The sequence below is a fragment of the Papaver somniferum genome, unplaced genomic scaffold (assembly GCF_003573695.1).
Source record: "Papaver somniferum cultivar HN1 unplaced genomic scaffold, ASM357369v1 unplaced-scaffold_133, whole genome shotgun sequence".
In the NCBI taxonomy this organism is placed as follows: domain Eukaryota; kingdom Viridiplantae; phylum Streptophyta; class Magnoliopsida; order Ranunculales; family Papaveraceae; genus Papaver; species Papaver somniferum.
Window position 1 is genome coordinate 964,890 of NW_020622492.1, and position 15,148 is coordinate 980,037.

Consider the following 15,148-nt stretch of genomic DNA (forward strand, 5'->3'; position numbering starts at 1 on the left):
GTTTTTCTAATGGAGTATCCTTGAACCGCCATACAAACCAGAAAGTGAAGTTGCAGTAACATGGGTGTAACCTTTGAAATGTTCCCACAAGCACGCCTGAAGAAAAGCAACATGGATATGTGATTCCACTTTGTTATACCCGTTGGAAGCATGCATGTCTACCTCCAAAGCATCCAAATGAGAATACAGTGATCCAAGGAATAAGGCACCCAAAGGGAGGACCACACCTTTGGCCAACTTTATAGCAAACATGACGAGATCTTCTCTTATAGTCTTCTTCCCCGAACCCTCATCAAGGATGTCCATAGACAGCCACAAAGACAAAAACACAACTACGCTGAGTTCATCGTCCAGTACCTGACCCAACTTTGGTTTTGCGGGAGACTACTCAGACACCCACCAAGTGTAAAATCATTTCGCATCCTTTTTCTGTTGTTCATACACTCCTGCCTTCTGAAGTATAGCATCGAAGATGACGCCTTCCTCGATGGACAACTTATAATGGAAATTTCCAGCAATAGGAAGATTCATCAACACGGCCACGCTTTCCAAGGTAATGGTAATTTCTCCCCATCTACATATGGTCGTGTGCGTGGAAGGGCGCCATCGAGAAATGAAAGTAATCAAACCAGCAGCGTCTTTCTTAATGTGAAGAGTTGCAGACGCCATAACAGCCTCGATGATTCGTGCTTTGGTCAAGTTGTCTTTGATACGCTCATTTCCCAACATACGCCTCATCCATCCTTCATAAGATCTCAGTGGAGTGTGACAAACCTTGAAGTCAATAGGAGAAGGTGGATATTCATTTTTCCGAAGAAAAAATCTCATCACGTATGCTGGAGAAGCGGATGGAGTAGCCTCTTCGTTTTCTGAGCCGGTGAGTAGGGTCCACTTATGCCCTGGATGAGTTCTAAAGTTTGGAAAATGCGCAGTAAACAACTCGTCATTTATGCTGGGCATGTCTTTGGAGTTGTTAACACCTCCCGATATGGCAACAGTATTATTCCCAGGTGACATCTTAACGAGAGTCTATTTGTTCATTTTCAAACAACTACAATGAAGCATAATGGAAAAAGAGTCACTACTTCGTAGGGAGAAATCACACAATATGGGTGTTCATAGTTAGATCCGATAAAAAAAATCATGAAATATATACCCACGGCCGGTGAAGCACAATTAATACTCCCTTGGCCGTGGAAGAACATGCACACAGCAGAGGCCACGTTCGAGCAGAGCATGCACACAGTGGGCCCACATTCGGTCGCAAGAAAGATACACAAGGGGAACGTTTTTTTATGGGTGGATAGGAAAACAAGGTTGTCCATGGGAATTATGCCTGTGAAGCCTAAGCCAGGGTTTTATCAGATTATAATCTAAGGATGATTTTGCATGCAATAATGAAAAGGAGCAAAAAACAGTATATTCATGTAGGATTCATGGGTTGTTTTACTGAATAATCCTAGCAATATCGACGGTTTTTCTATCAATTTCATTAGTGGAATCAATCATAATATGTCTTTCAAAGAAGTTTCGTCCACAACGGGATGATTTTATCAAGAGAAAAAAGGTTTACCTAAGAATTAGGGTTTACATCTACCAAAAAAACAAACAACAAAACAATGAGAAAACGATGAAGCACCTACCTTGTTGGCGGACGAACGACGGCAACGGCAGCGAGTTCCGGCGGCGTTAGCGGTGGTGGCAGCGTCAGCAATGCCCGGCAACAGCAGCAACATCAAAAGTTAAAGGGGTCGATCCCCTTTTATACATGAGTAATTGGAGAATCCCAGTAGAAAGAGGATTCCTTTCCTATCTCAAATGCCCAAAGGAGGAAGCCGGTTCCACCAAAGCCATGATCACACCCGGCGTACTCACATGGATGATTAGCACGGCCGGTCAGTGTTCCTCCAGGTTAACTTCCTCTATCTTGTCCTCTTACTTGCATACATCACCATCTAACGCCTACCCCGCAATAGTGCAACTATTACGTGCTAGGCAGGGGACTTAATGTTGATGGTGGATTTTAGTTCAGGGCTAAAATTGTAAAACCAAAAATAATATGTTGACATCCTGCAAAGGATAAAGCCATTTGATAAGCGATGAGCGCAGAAAACCTCTCGCTTTATTTATTTGAAGCAATTCGATAAATATAAAAAATTCACCTAGAATGGTGCATGTAGCAACAATCTCAAATATTCCGTGAATTTATAGCATTATCAATTAATGCATGATTTTCCTAGTATTTCCTATGTTGTTCCTCGCCGAACTCTCATTAGCATGACATGACGACTGAGTGTTCACTCTCAGCAGAGTAGCATGAATCTCCAAGTGCCAATTTTGATACATGCATGAAATACCCGTACAAGCTATACCATTCTCTAACAAAGAGAATCTCGTATCAGCGTGCTTATATTAGCCCGGTCGAGCATGTTTAGTTTCCTAAGGGAAATCTGGACCGTCCGTATCAGTCTCAGAAACAATCACGGCCACGCAAGTTGACCTCGTGATTTAACTAGCCTAGACGAACCCTAACAGGAGCATACAATCACTGTGATGTTCACCGGCGGGCCCGCCTATGCCCTAGCCGGTCGAACACCACGTTATACCCCTAATTCCTGTCAAACGCCGGTCCCAAAGAGGGATGGTTGTGTTGCTTTGGGGAAGGCTCAAACGAGCAAGACCGCTAAAAGCAGTCTTAAAATCATCATGATCGTCCAACTTCACCAGCCTGGTCGGACGGATTAGATCATCCCACGAATGATCAGTGAAGCGATAATGCACATATTAGCGGGCCCACTCCTCACCCACCTGATCGGTTTTCTCACGACCTAGCCCTAGAGCAATGAACGCTTGCTCGAAGTATGGCTGACGTGATGCTTAAAGGGTCGCGGAAATATCACTAGCGTCTTAAATCGATCACAACCATCCAACTTCACCATCATGTTTGGATGGCTTAGATCACGCCTAGGACCATCGGGAAGGAACACATAAGTTCACCGTCGGCCCAACATGGGCCCCGCACGGTCGGTCTCCCAAAAGGAGGAGCATAGCCTGCCAAACCGTTTGGTCAAAGTTGCGCCCGCGTGACTGATCCAAAACCCTAATTAGGGTTTGTGGCATTATATATATGTCGCAGTTTGATCATGACCATCCATCTTCTCGGATGGAGGGTATAGATATAGACTAAGGAGGTCCGGAGAGCATCAACATGATCACCGTGGGCCCACCTGCGCAAGTAACCGGTCGGCCAAGGTGGACCATGGCCAGGCGCCTCGAAACACGCGCCCAAAGATGGCATGCCGTGGCCTCCTAAAATCCTTTGCGGCAAAGGATTTCTGTCGCAAATCGATCACGACCACTCACCTTTTCCAGACAAATTGAGTGTCCTAGATCGCACCTCCGCGAGACAGAGTGTCATGGACTTGTACACCGGCAAGCCATATACACGCATGCCCGGTCGGTCCCACCAAAAACTTTGTCCATGCTTGATTTCGGTCAAGCTAAATAGTGATGCTTGCGTACCTCTTTAAAACCCTAAAAATCCATCAACGATCGCAAACATGTGCTGCAGATCTCGTCCGTCCAACTTTGCTAGCTTGGTCGGATAGCCTAGGCTAAGAGTTAAACAGCCAATGATGCACCTTGGTGATCACCGTCCGTCACTCTACCACATGGAGTGATCGGCCAAGGGATGGCCCGCACATGCAGCCTTGAAACGATCCTTTGAAGATATTTGAACATGTCGCTATTTTAAGACGCTTAATCCGCGACTTACTCTATTAAGCTTTAAAACAGCGATGCTTCATACATATTGATTGTTTTCGATGCATTGCATGCATCGAGTATACACGATATTTCATGAATATCAATTTCTTAAATAACTTAGTTATTTAACCTAATAGCATCACAAACTATTTCCTGCGGGTCCCACGACTCGACCCACTCACTCGAGACATCAAATATTTCACAAACTGTGGGATACTTACTGGGGTATTGGTCTGGCGGTTTACAACGTGCGGCGTGTGACGCACCCATTTACAAGAACGTGTCAGGAGGCATGGACGGTTAAGATGATGAGGGAAGTGGGCTAAGACGTGATCGTGAAATCACCCACACGACCCCACTACTCCATCACTCAACTTTCCCCACTTCCTATGAGATGAGGGTTTGCGCTCAATGGCTTGTATAAATAGGTCCTTCACCTATTTCCAAACAACACAGAAAAACCAAGTGTTGTCTTCCGTATCAAGAAAACATCCAGATTTGATTGCTTACATTATTGCAATCTAGTTCATCATTCTGATACAAGTCATAAAAAGCCAATACCTTCACAATCTCAACACCTTCTTCGTTTCCCTCCCTAAGATCAACCCCATCTTCTTCACTTTGTGACCGAAACAAGTCTGGAACGACCATTTCTTGGTTCAGGCCAGAATTGTATAGATTGATCTCTCGAATCAGAAAGCACTCCCGTGCAGTGCATTTGTTTAGGGTTTAGATTCATTTCTCATCCACACACACCCAAAATTACCAAAACCAACAGAAATAGTTTTCACCCATAAACACCACTGTCACATGTTTATTCATCATCCTACCAACAAATACAACACTCTGAAGCGCATTGTCCAGGAAAAGATTGATTCAGGGAAATTACGCCTGCGGACTGGAGGTTCTCCGCCTTGCCGCGAATCGACATAGAGATGTTACAGATACAATAAAGGATGATTAAGAACTTCTCGCAGCCAGTATTGCGTCACACAATAAACTCTGATTTGCAACCCGAAAATTCAGTTTTGTGGAGAGACCCCTAAGTGAATAGAGTATGTGGCCGTATCGGGTGAAAGCAAAAAATTAATGGCCAACACCAATGTACCATCCGCAAGCGCAGTCAACACGTCCCATAGCTTTACATCCTCTACCACCAACACCAGCAGCACCGGAAGCATCCCCTCTGACGTGACGCCTCTTATTACCAGAGCCAGAGCCGCCGCTACTCCTAATATTTCTTCGAGCATGACGCCTCCAATCATCACTAGTGCTGCCACCACTTTTTCGTCGGGACGAGAGACTGGAGGAGCCAGAGGAAACCAACCTTCCCATTACCATTATCGATTTAATGTAGAGACAGGAAGTTCGTGCCAAAACTCAGAAGGACATGTCCACAACTCAGAGGGAGCCTCTTCAACGTTTCTCTCCAGAATCCGCTCCGCTTCAAGGTCTCGATCCAAGGGACGCTTCAACGTTTTGCTCCAGGAGCCACTCCGCTTCAACGTTTCTCTCCAGAAGCCGCTTCAACGTTCTCTCCAAGTCGCCACTCCTCCCTTCCAAGTATCGTGCCGTAGATGCCACACTCCTCCCCTCCAAGGATCGTGTCGTAGCCACCACACTCCTCCCTTTCAAGGATTGTGATCACATGTAGCTAAGGTTCGTAATTGCGGCCATTTTTTGATCCATCTCGCCAAAGCTCGTGGTCGTGGATAGTTTACTCGCCTACGCATCCAACCAATCCATTTGCATCCATGGACGCCCATGCAATTCCAACCAACCTATTGTGGTTCCCATGACAATGTAGTCTCTTCTTCTTCCAAGAACTGTTGATGTTCGTTTGTTGATACCAGCCAGAGCTTTACCCTAGCAATAACCACTACAAAGGTAATCCATACTTCTCCATATTTTATTTTCACATGGAAGAAGTAATGGAGTCACCAGTACGGATGCAAGATAATATCTTTATCATGGTCAACTCACCGACCATACAAGATAGAAACATGTAAACCAAACTTGGGGACTGAGGCTCTACACGGAATCCCATTACTGTCAACTCTCAGGAGATACGGTCAACCCAAAAGTCATATCCACGAGAAGGTCATCTACTCTTCAAAGGTGTAATGTAAGGATACCATCACTTCTCCATCTAGAAGGCGCCTGCAACACTTTACGAGGCCCACGACGGATCCCAAGCCTACTCAGAGAAAACAATTTCAGTGACCAAAGAGAGGTGCGATAGGGGACTGCTCATCGTGGTCCATCCCTGACAACAATCAAGCATTCATGAGATTACTCCAGAGACGCGGCTGAAATATTTTTCTCGAAAAGACAGAGGGAGCCACGATTAATGACATAACTCTCTCACTTCTACCTTTTTGTTATCCAGAATGTTTCGTCCATGTGACGTTCCAAGCATCCCAACATCACATCCAGGAGAGTATAATGAGCTTGTATCAAATCCCATAGGCGTGGAGTCAAGGCGATGCAATTAAAGTAGACCTACCCTTGGGGACTGAAGCCTCCTTCAGGTTTAGAAGTTTAAACGTAGTCACCACCTTACCAGTAAATGCAGTAGAAGCACATCTTCCGCGAGAAAATAGGCTCAGGATAGTTACACATGGGGACTACCAGCATGGGATGCCTTCACTTCCCTCAGCCAGGTTATTTCTGATTTCAACATCATCACTGTCGAAGCTTTACGAGCGCAGGAATTTCTCAACATGAAGCCGTACACGTGCATCAAAGACTCTAAAATCACGCCACAAAGATGCATTCACATATCCGGCCACGCCATCGGATATAACAGAAGTATAACTGGGGACTGCTCATCGGATCTCATTCCATATAATAGTCCAAGATTCAGAAGATGGTTCAAAGGATGTCGCTTGGAACGAAGTCCTTGAAGACTTGATATCAGCATATCGGCAACAGAACGCCTCTCAACTCATCTATTTCACCCAATGGATCTGAAAGATTTCGACCATACAAGCATCCACAATATATCATCATCGCAATCAGAAAGTCCAGGAAACAAATAACCTAAAGTCAAGGACGAACCATCAATGAAACCAAAATATCCAAGATTAGCCATGACATGATCATTGCCGAGCATATATTTCATCAATCCATCCCAAGAATGTAACGAATTTTGGTAGTTGAAATCCACTAGAGAAGTTAGATACTCGTTCTTCTGGAGTCAGAACCTTATTACACATTCTGGAGAAGATCGATGGTACTTTTGGGTGGCTACATGCGAGAGAACCTACCTTGAGTTCACCTGGCTCGCCTTTCCGATGATTATAACTATTGGAGATTGCTTTGTTGCCGTTAATGCTCGCTCTACCACCGCTAAAAAATGACGAAGAGGAGCCAGACGCTGCAGAAGAAAGCATGGAGCCGGACGAGCAACAAAAATAGAAGAGGGTCGATACTCCTTTTCATATGAACGTAGTTTCTAGAGTTTGAATAGAAGAAAGATTCCTCCTTGCTCCATGAACGGGAATAGATGAATGGGCGTACCACAGTCACACTCCATATCCGAACAAGCAGTGTGCAAAAATATCCGCTCCATATTCAAGAAAGCAGCGTGCCAAGATCACCGCTCTGTTGCCAAAGTCGCAGCGGCATCACCACCGCTTCGTGGACAAAGTTGTAGCGCCATCATCACTACTCCGTGGCCAAAGTCGCAGCGCCATCATCACCGTTGCGTGGCCAAAGTTGTAGCGTCATCATCACCACTCCATGGCCAAAGTCGCAGCACCATCATCACCGCTCCATGGCCAAAGTTGTAGCGCCATCATCGCCACTCCGTGGCCAAAGTCGCAGCGCCAACATCAATGCTTTGTGGCCAAAGTTACATCGCCAGAATTAGCACCCCATGACCATAGTTGCAGCTCCAACGCCAACACCCTGGGGCCAAGCCGGAAATACTCCAAGCCACCAACACAAGGATCATAGACTACTCATGCCTCTTTCCAAAGGTTAGTCGAATTTTTCATGGCAACCTCTTTATGTCTTGCCCTTTCGATTTTTTATCCTCGTATGTCACCATCTCATGCTTACCCCGTAATAATGACACTATTACGTGCTAAGCAGGGGACTTAATGTTGATGGTGGTTTTCAGTTCAGAGTTAAAATTGTAAAACCTAGAATTTAATGTACCGTCACTCTGCAAAGAAACAGAGCCATGTAAAAGTGGTGAGTGAATTAACCTCTCCACTGCCGCATTTATTGAGCAACACAATATATATTCTCATGAAATTTATCCAGACTGGTGCATGTAGCAACAATCCCAGACATTTTGTAAATTTCGGCACTTTGCCTGTTCTATTCAATTAACATAAGTTTCTTTGAATGCTTTTTGTGCTATTTTCCCCGGCCGAACCCTTAATATTGATATGGCATGACAATTTGTGGTCACTCGCAGCAGAGTAACACGAATTTCCAAGTATCAAGGTTAAGGTCCTTCCATAAAGTATTCAATCGGAAAGCATACTGCTCTCTGGCAATGAACTTAAAGAACTCTATGTCAACACACATAATTCAATCAATTTTTTGAAAATTCACAAAATTCAAATATTAACCTAATTTGCAAAATTAGGGTTTTGCGCCCTGCGCCATATATTAGACCCCGTTGGTCGAAACCAAGCCTAGGCATACTAGGAAATTAATCCTCTGTGGATTAGCAGGTGCAGAGTCCCACCTAAAATCATAAAGCAAGGAATAAAGGAGCCGCGAAGAAGGAGCAGCAACAAAAGAAGGTGTGACCGCGAGATAGGCCGGTCGGCGCCACTTGCAAGTGGCCACACCCCATGTTGCCCAACCGGCCCTTATCTCCTGTCGACCAATCAGGTCGCTTTAAACCTGCCATACTCACATGAGTTGTGCTGGGCCCATACTTTCCAGCATTATTCCCCATCGACCAATCAGGTCGCATTAAATCTATCACGCGCACCAGAAGTGTGGCCACACCCATGCTTGGTCGGCCCTCTCTTTATTTACCAATCAGGTTGCTCTAAACCTGCCACAACATTAAGAGAGGTGGTATTGCGTCAAGTGGCCGCCATGCCAAATTGGATTCACAAAGCCAGCGCCCGCTCCAACATGCCAATGGCATGCCAAACGAGAATTCCAAACAAGCATTCCAAACGTGCATTCCAAACGTGCATGCCAAGCGCACATGCCAAACGTGTCACTTTACCGTAGTAGCACGCCAAACGCGCCATGAATAGCGCACCTACGTGCCAACCCACCTTCTGTTCGTAGCCAACGCCATAACAGACTTCAACATGGTTCTACTAGCCAGTAGCACGACCGTGATCTAGTGGCTATGGATGAAACCCTAATTTCTAGTCGTGGCGTAAATTATGCCACTTCGGGCCCCACAACATGCCACGAGCCATGCGGACTTAGGAAACCCTAATAAAGGCGTCATACCATAGACACTCGTGGCAATACTTTCTCCTGTGGACATTTCCACATGATGGCATGGATATGGTTCCTTTAGCGTGGCTCTGGCATCACTTTCACAAAACGTCATTGTGCCACGGTCACATGCCGCATGCCACATGTGCTAATTAGGGTTTCGGCATGCCAAACCCTAATTTAGGCAAAGTTTCTACGCAAAACCAAGCCAAATAATTTTCCACGGAACATTGGTATTGATGTGGATACTGGAAATTATGTTGCCACACCACATTTGAGTCCAACACCAATGTGCCAAAATCTGGCGGCCATGGCTACGCCAGGCGCCACTTGCACCATTGTGCTACTGGCATGCGCTGACCATGCCAACATGCCACTGGCATGCGCTAAAAGCGTCACTACGTCATTAACATGTATCAATGGCGCCATTGTGCTATTGACAGGCGCCAACATGCTGTGGCGGACAATCAATGGCCACCCTTTCTCATGAGAATCTTAGCCGTCCAAAATCTCCATGGAATTGACAAACCTGTGGCAAGTTTCTGGCGACCAGCCAAGACAATCCTAATAGCATCACGTGCTATTTTCCTGTGGTAAGTCTCTTGACTTTGACTTGCCATACGTAGCAGACTCCTACGCGTTTTCCATGAAAACACTCGAGACATCAAACATGTCACAAACTGGGGGATACTCATCAGGGTATTGGTCTGGAGGTTTACAGCGTGCGGCGTGCAACACGCCCATTATAAGAAAGTGTCAGGAAACAGGGAAGTTAGTGGTGGCAAGAAGTAATGGGTGTAAACAAATCCGCTTCCTTCATCGCGTGGTTTCTGGCGGTTACACATTACTCCACTCTTCCATCACTCGATCAGTCCCACTTCCTACGAGACCAGGGTGCGTTCAATTATGACTTGTATTAATACATGTGTATCTTCCTTTCCCCGAGAACTAGTAATCCTCAAGACGGACTGAGTAGAGAATCCTATATTAGGAAGGATTCCTTGTTTAGGATAAATTCCTAGTTTAGGAAGGAGTATTGTTTTGAGCAGTATTCTTAGTTTAGGTAATATACCCAGAAAGGGAATTAGTCCTACAAAAGGAAATAGATTCCTAAGAGGTTTGGGAAACCATACCAAGCCTATAAATAGGGATGTTTAGCTCATAACTAAACACATCTAGTGAGTGTGTTCTTGATACAGACGCACCTAGAGAAGAAAGGTTTACACAGATACTAGGCACATAAAACCTAGGAGAAGCTTGGAACAATACTTGTGCAAGCTAGCAGACAGTTTAAGGTTGGTCCACTATTTAGAGAGATTGTGAGCGTAACAAAAAGAGAATTGTAATTTTTTTCTTTTTCATAATCTAGAGAATATATTTTTCTTAGAATTAATACTTGTGTTCTTTTTTCTAAGTTTCTCGTCTACTATTATTCTGAATTCCGCCTTTATAGTAATAGATACCAAGGTATAGATATCATACGTATCAAGTTGGTATCAGAGCAAAGTTCGTTTCTTTTAGGGAAGATTCCTGTGGTTTATGGTCTTCGCTGGATCTCTCTACAAACAACTTGGTGAGTTACTCGAAAAGCAAGAAGAAGTTAAAGGAACAAGGGGATCAAAGATAGGAAAGTCAGTTGATGATCCTAAGCAAAGCGAACCACAAACTACAGAAGAGAAGATGGCTACACTACAAACATACATGAAGTCTCATACACCCAAGTCGAAGGCGAAGAAAAAGACTACGTCTTCATCTGGTGTTTTTGAAGAAAAGAATGAGAAAGAAGAAGAACCACACGAAGAAGATTGCATTATGGAGCGAATGATGACTAAGAAAATATGAGGATATATGGACTCTTTTCAAATTAGACATCAAGTTCAAGTTTCCAGCAAAGATAAATGGTTTAGCAGGGTGAAAGGAACCCTCGAGTTCCCTAACCTCCAAATATAACTCTCCAAATCTAACTTTCACAGGAGTTCAAGTTCTTGAGTAGGGGCGCATGATACATGTGTATCTTCCTCTTTTCGGGAACTAGTGATCCTCAAGAAGGATTGAGGATAGAATTGTAATTTAAGGAAGGAATACTGATTTTTAGGCAGTATTCTTAGATTAGGAATATTCCTAGACGAGGTAATATTCCTAGATAAGGAAATATACCTAGAAAAGGAATATTTCCTAGACAAGGTAATATTTCTAGATAAGGAAATATATACTTAGAAAATGAATTATTCCTAGATTATGAATATTCTTAGACAAGGTAATATTCCTAAAAAGGGAAATATACCTACAAAAGGAATTATTCCTAGATAAGGAAGTAGATTCTTAGAAGGTTTGGGAAACCGTTAAAACTATAAATAGAGATGTTTAGCTTATAGCTAAGACATCTAGAGTGTGGTTTGTGATACAGACACACTTAGATCTAGAGTGTGGTTTGTGATACAGACACACCTAAATCTAGATAGTGTGGTTTTACCCCTAGAAAAGGAGGTTTAACACGCACACCTAGAGATAAAAGTTTGTGAGGCAATTTATTATTGCAAAAGCAATCTTAGCAAACAGTTTAAGGTTGGTCCACTGTTTAGAGAGATTGTGAGCGTAACAAAGAGAGAATTGTAAATCGTTTTCTTGTTCATAATCTAGAGAAGATATATTTTCTTCGAATCTGGTTTCTATTGTGTTTTGTTTTCTAGTTTTCGTCTATTATTATTCTGAATTCCGCATCTATAATAATAGTCACCAAGGTACAGAGATCAATACGTATCACGTATAAATAGGTTTCACATATTTCCACCAAACAACAAGTTTTGGTCAGAACGACAACACAGTATCCAGAAATCACCAAAGAACTGATAGCTTACATTCCGCAAGCCAGTTTCATATTCTGATACAAGTTATAAAATAGCCACACCTTCAGAATTAACCATTCTGGTTTCAACACCTTCTTCGCTTCCCTCCCTAAGACCAACCCTTCTCCTTCACTTTGTGACAGAAGCAAGCCGGGAACGACCACTTCTTGTTTTAGGCTAGGATTGTACAGATTGATCTCTCGAATCTAAAGTACTCTCGTGCAGTGCATTCGTTAAGGGTTTAGATTCGTTTCTCATCCACACACCCAAATTTTCCAAAACCAGTAGAAACAGTTTTCACCCATAAACAATGAGCTAGAGGAGATACGTAATGATGCTTAATAGAGTGCCCGTATTTATAAGGAAAAGACCAAGCCTTTTCATGACAATATGATTTCTCGGAAAAATTTTGTTGTGGGGCAAAAAGTTCTTTTATTTAATACTCGTCTACGTTTATTTCCGGGGTAAGCTTAAGTCCCGTTGGGTGGGACCATTTGTTGTTACTAATGTTTATGATTCTGGTGCAGTTGAAATTGTTAGCGACAAAACAGGAAAACCTTTAAACGTCAACGGCCATAGGTTGAAGCCATATTATGAAAACTTTTCAACGGAGCATGTGGATGTGATTGGACTTCGAGATGTGCTCCCTATGGAGGAGTAATGTGAAGCAAGAGCTAAGTCAGGCCGTCGACTTTAACACAAGCGCTTCATGGGAGGCCACCTATTGGTTTTGTATTTCTTATCATTTTAATTTTTATTTTCTTTTTATTTTGTTATTTATTTTTCTTGTTCCATATCCTGTTAAGATTTCCCACCTTGCCTATACTAGGCGGATTCAATTACATTGAGGAAAATGTAAAGTTTATGTGTGGGGGAGTGGTTAAGCATATATTCTCAAAAAGGTCAAAAATAAAAAATAATTGCATAGAACCTCCAGCTTGTAGAGATTTTAGAGTCACTAGTATACTTCTAGCTATATTTACAAACGAAATTCTCGGCCGAAATAATGGAACTTAGAAGTGCTAGGGAATACTAAAAATTAGGTGTTCTTAATCTTTGCGAGAAGTCATTACTGTTTGTGTCTCAACTTAACCATGTCGGTGATGCAAATGAGGTGCAGAAAGATATTTAGTCATAGAGTTGCTGATCAATCATTGGTGGAGACTACCCATATAGTATTGGATTATACACATTTGATATTTCGAGCTGAATTTAACTCGCTTACATATTTCTCGAAATATGTGTTGGTAAGCTTTTGCTTCAACCAATTTTATCTTATATTCTTAAAGAAAGTCAAAAGATGATCATGTGAAAATCGCCTAGTAACATCTTACATGATTTGTGCGATACAATCATTTGATGTAGACTTGGAATGTTTCGTAATGATTGATTTCATTAATTTGAAAATTGCTTTAATGCTAATAGTTCGTGAAAACAACTATTGTCATCCTCTAAGAATGTTTCAATGATTGAAATAGAGTTTAGAACACTTAACCACTATTGGATTATAGACATAGTATGCGTACTTGCATATATGTTGATCCAAGACCGGTTTAGTATGCATACCCATATCCGTACTGGCGAGGTCAGGTGAAATCCGGGATCCTTGGTCTGCGTACATGTACGCATACTGGCAAACTCAATTGAAGTCCGGGAACTTTTATATGCGTACCTGTACGCGTATTCAACCGTTATTCTGGATGTGTGATAGTATGCGTACTCGTATGCATACTTTCGGACACAGTCCAAATCCGGCTACTTAAGTATGCATACCCGTTTGCATACTTGAGTGAGTTAAATTTCTAGAACCTGTTGTAACATGAACTATACATTTATGTAATAAGGAATGCAATCACTTGCAAACCGTGGCTATAATGTTCATGAATTGATTCGAGTAAATTAAGCCGGTTTTGCTTTAATTGTGTTCTTGTATAATTATATGAGAATATAGCAATTGAACAACTCTATAACTAGTTTCATTTGAGTCATTTTTGAACTAGTTTTGATTAAGATGAATAAGGTTGATATGAAAGTGTTCATATGGCTAACTTCGGTTAACTATTGTTAAGCTTACCTAGTGTACAGGTTTAGGTACGGTTACCCATATCTATGAAGGTACATTTCATTTGTGTGTAACAAGCTAAGTCCATCTAACGGTGGAGAGATATTGCGATGGTTTCAAGCAAACTTAACTTGGCTCTTAGACCAGGTTTCATCTAACGGTGAATATTGATTGCTTTGTTCCAAAGCTATCAAACACTGATTTGAAGACTATATAAGGGAGAACTCTAGAAACTGGGAAACCAAATCCCCACACCTCCTGTGTGATACTAGTTGCGACTAGAGTCGATTCTATTTTAACTTAGGTTTATTCCAAAACCCTGTAGGTTAACGACTTGAAGACTTTATTGGGATTATGAAGCCAGACCCAACTATTTTCTCTATAGTTGTGTGTTCTGATCTTACTTCTACTACCGTGATTGAGTATTATCTTTGCTAAGATTTTCTTGAGATTTATCTCTGACAGGTAAGATTAAAAGAAGTCACAAACATCTTCGTCTCATCGTTTGGGATTCCACAATATATTTTTTCGCTTCCATACGATTAAGATTATTGTGAGGTGATTGATAATACTAGGTTGTTCTTCGGGAATATAAGTCTGGTTTATCAATTAGTTCATGTGCACCTTGATTTATCAAAATACGGAACAAAACTTATAGTTATATCTGTGGGAGACAGATTTATCTATCTCAGTAGACTTTTCTGTCCGAGACAGATTGGTTTATCAAGTCTTCGACTTTGGGTCATATCAACTCTTGGTTGTGGGTGAGATCAACTAAGGGAATCAAGTGCATAGGATCCTGCTTGGGTTCAGAGACGTAAGTAGCGCAGCTGTACCTTGATCAGTGTCAGATTGGTTAGGGATCAACTACATTCCAGTCTGAAGTTAATTGGTAGTAGTCTAGTGTATGTAGCGGCTTAATACAATGTGGTGTTCAAAGAAGGAATAGGTCCCGGGGTTTTTCTGCATTTGCGGCTTTCCTCGTTAACAAAATTCCCGTGTCTTTGTTATTTCTTTTCCGCGTTATATTTTGTTATATAATAGAAAT